Source organism: Balearica regulorum, chromosome 18 (genome assembly GCF_011004875.1).
Source record: "Balearica regulorum gibbericeps isolate bBalReg1 chromosome 18, bBalReg1.pri, whole genome shotgun sequence".
NCBI classification, from domain to species: Eukaryota; Metazoa; Chordata; class Aves; order Gruiformes; family Gruidae; genus Balearica; species Balearica regulorum.
In genome coordinates, this window is record NC_046201.1 from 9,987,073 (window position 1) to 9,991,436 (window position 4,364).

Here is a 4,364-nt window from a genome sequence, read left to right on the forward strand (position 1 = left end):
CAGTCTTAGTGGATCATCTTGTTTAAGTTGTTTCTCTTTCCTCTTTTTTATCTTGTGGGAAAATAGGAGTAAATTCCAAATGTAACTTTTAAAAGGCACGATCGCTTGTCTGTAAGAAAGATTTAATAGTATGAAATGTGTGGTGATACTTGTCATTACTTTCTTAAGAAATTTTCACATCCTGTGTTAGAGACATGTCTTTTGGGCTTTTAAATCAAGGCATCCCAAATGAGTTTCAACAACGTGTCATGTTAAGCACACTCTCATGAGTCACTGCTGAAAATACTGCTCAGTGGATGGCAGAAGGGAAACAGCATCAAAGGAGGAATTCCGAAGGTAGGAGTAGTGGAGTTTCGGTTTGAGATGTGTAAATGAAATGTGGGTTAGAGTGGAATGGTGAACCTGAATGTTTTTGGTTGGTTGTTTTTTGTTTTTTTTTTTTTGTGGTTTGAGTGGTTACCTGTCTCAGGACAAGCCTGCTTCCTCTCTTTCCTCATGTCTCAGCAGAAGCAATTAATATTTCATCCCTTTATAATTCCAGAGAGATTCCTCACCGCTACAGGAGTGAAAGCCTAGGGTAGTGAGGATTGTGTTCTTATGAAGCTGAGGATTTAACAGATAAATTGGACACTTCTGAGATCAGATGGAGCTGATAAGCGTGAGAAGTCGTACTCCTTTGCCACCTCACTTAGGTCATAAAGCAATACTTTCTTCTGTACTTCTCATGTATAAATGTAAAGTTGATGTGTATTTAAGATAGCAAAATCAGTCTACCACTCAGTGATGTTTGTAATCTTGCTTTACGTGCAGTATTCAGTGTAGTTTTAGCTATAGACTGGCTAGGGTAACTAGAAAGAAAGATGGCAAGTGTGTTTGTGAGTAGGTATGTGTATACAAACCCACTCCCACTCCATTTTATTTTATAAAATCATAAACTAATGTGGATTGGAAGGGACCTCTGAAGGTCATCTCATCCAACCTTCTGTGCAGGCAGGGCTGACTTCAGGTTTGGATCGGGTTGCTTGGGGCCTTGGCTAGCTGAGTTTTGAAAATCTCAGAGTATTTTATAGAATTTTATAGAAGTGGTGTTTAAAAGAATGTAGGATCCAGAATGTAAGATTCATCTTGCATTACTGCTTTCTATTTTTTCTTTCTTTTTTTTTTTTTACTGTTTTGTAGTAGTCAAAGTCCTGATTCATGTTTTTTTAAGGTATGTGACCTGACAGTATGGGAATACTTAATATATTTATGTGGACACCTAAATTATACAACTGCAGCCAATTACTGATTTTAATAGCTTTGTCTGTACTAAATAGAAGTGTGTGCATGCAGAGAACGTTTATAACATGTATTACAAAGACCTTACTTTCTCTGCCTTTAACAGAGGATATGGTTTGAAGTGAGATGACCATAGATACTGTGTTAAGTATTCTTTCTTCTATGATTACTATTATGTATGGTGTTTGTAAAGTAATTGTTTTTCAAGATAGGCTGTTCTACTTTTCTAAAGTTAGTGTGTTTTCCTGTTCTTTATCTCCACTCTCAGTAGTAAATGATCTGTGGATGTCTTTGAAATTTTCAAATGGGAGGAACCTCACCAGCTTAAGTGATGGGCTAAGTTTAGGGTCTGGAACTAAACCAGAGTCTCCACTGCTCTTCTGTAATACATGATGGCTACTGTTTTCTCAAAATGCCTTTTGACAGACCCAACTTAACATGTGCATCATTATTAAGACTTACCTTTGCATCATAAATTGCCAACTAATCCATATGTGTTTGAGCAACCAGGATCACCAGCAAGTCAGTTACTGACCCTCTCAAAGTCATTTGTGGTGTTCCAGGGCAAAATAGAGGAGGGGAGAGGAGAGCAAAGGAGAGAACAAAAGCTGAATGGTGTTTAAACTACTGGAGAAGCTTCCAGTGCTTTTAAATCAGTTTTTCTTACTCTTTGTGGTTCTTTTCACAAATTTCTTTGCTATCCTATATGCTCTCCTTGGATGGTCAGCCTTGTTGCAAACATTAGAAGACATTCCAGCTGAAGGATTTTATCAGTGTTTGTAAGCTTTGTTTAAGCAATCATTTTAAAACAGTTCTGGAAGTGACCTATTTTTCAAATGAAAGCATTCTGTAACACTAAGACAGGAGGTGCTATATACAGTAATGAAAACTAAAATAAAATCCTATTGTAGTAGGATTTTATTATAGTTTAAAAAAATATATTACATGATAAACTCAACCTAGCTTTGAATATAGCACAGTAGTGTTTATCTTGTGATTCAGCTGGTGATCTGGGATGACTTAAACTGAATCTGTACAGGGCAGCTCTGATTCTTCTTGTGCTGTTTTTCATCCCAAATTAGATAAAACTACTTGTGGATAGTATAGTGCAACATATTTAATATATCCCAATGGCTCATCTTTCCTTTTCCAAAATGACAGCTGAAAGTACAGGTTGCAGGAGATAATTCTCATAGGTAAAGATGTTTCTTGCCCTTTAATATCCTGAAACTTCTGATTCAATATGTTAGTGTGGTCTGACAACCATGAACTTGGACAAGATTTGAGCACAAATACCTCAACAGATTGCGCTTTGAGTGTGAACTTTGATATACATTGACAGCTGTGGAGGTAGCAGCAGGTGTGTGTTTATATATGTGTAGAAAAAGGAACTGTTCCTGTAATTCCTGTAGCTGTTGTCTACCTATGTCTGAAGTAGTCTTAAATCAGCATTATTTTAAAAGTCTGGTCATAACATAATGATTTGCATAACTTTATTTCAAGATTTATGAGTTTGGTGCAAATATATATACAGAAATAAGGTACTTTTTTCTAAGATATTTGTCTGGCTATAGCTTTTGGAAACTATCCCTGATCAAAGTCTAGACATGCTCCCGTGAATGTGCATGGTGTTCCTGTACGCTTTTCATACCAAGACTGTATGCTTATTGCAAGGTTGTCTATCCATGGTCACAGGAATACAGGGGAGTCCCATGTGCTGTTGTCAGGGGAGGCCAGGGCTCGCATTTGAGCAGCACTGCTTGCCCCGCTGCCCCTCTCCCCTTCTCTTTCTAGGCATATATGCTGGTTATTTGTGGCCTCTCCCTCTGACAGCACACTGCTTTGTGAGCCTGTGTGCTAAACTGGGTAAGGGAACTCACTGGGCTACAAAAAAATCACCCTCAAAATTATGATGTCATTTTTCTTTATCTGGTTTCTTGCTTAGTCATGCAAACATCTACTTGGCACAATGGGAGGTGCTGTAGGGATGGGAACCAGTGGCAGCAGAGGAAGTGGTGCTGCCATTGAAAGCTTGTGATTGAACTGGTGGCTAAATATTTATCTGTGACGTGAAATACCTTTTGACCTTGTAGTCATTCATAAAAGCACTGGGGGAAAAAGCTGATCCAGTTACTTAAACTATTATGTAGAATTATTCTGGGGTTTTAGGCAAAGAATACCAACTTTCAGTAGCAAATTAAAAACCTATGGAGCATTAGAAATAGGATATTAAGGGGTTAACTTAAAATTATGAGCTTCCAGAATGCTGTTTTAAAGAACTTTTTCCTTTATTTGCCCACTTTGCCTCATCACTTCCTAAAAAAAAAAAATAAACCAAACCCAAAACCAACCAACTTCCGCCCCCCCCCCCAAAAAACCCCGAACACCACAAACCACAAAGAACAAACTGGAATGAGGAGGGGAAAAACAGAGTTTGTGAGGATACTTAGTAGATGTTTTAAATTCACTTATTTCAAATTCTGATTACTTTTTAGTATCAGATCTTTTTTGTTGTTGTGTAAATGGCAAAGGTGAGTTCCAAAATGCAATGCAGTATCGATGCATTTAATGGTGTAGCGAAACCATGAGTTCTTAAAGAGGGTAAGTTTTCTATTGTAAATTCTGTATTGGGAATTGGAGGGGAAAAAAAAAATTATTAGATAGAAATGTGTTCCTGTTCTGGATGTCCAGTGATTCTTTCTCCTCTCCTGCTTACCTCCATTACAATCCTTTTTTACTCAATCACAGTTTCTGGGTGATGAATCCGTATTATACATGGTTTTCTTTCCCTCTTGTGTACTAAAGCCCTGCCTGGGGAATTACTGTAACTCCTATGTTGGAAATAATAGTTTTTCCATCTTTTCTTACAAAGGAAGAAAATTAACGGAGTGAGATTTTCAGCTGCATTTACATTTTTAGGTTTGTGTAAAGATGGACAGAGTCACAGATGTCTAATTTTCAGAAAAAGTTGAAAATCTGTGAATGGAAAGTGGTATCTGTAGAAGTAATGGAACACTGTTACTGGTGTTAATTATAGGAAGCACGTTCTTATCTGTATTTATTTGCTTTTTTGTTTAATCAAAATA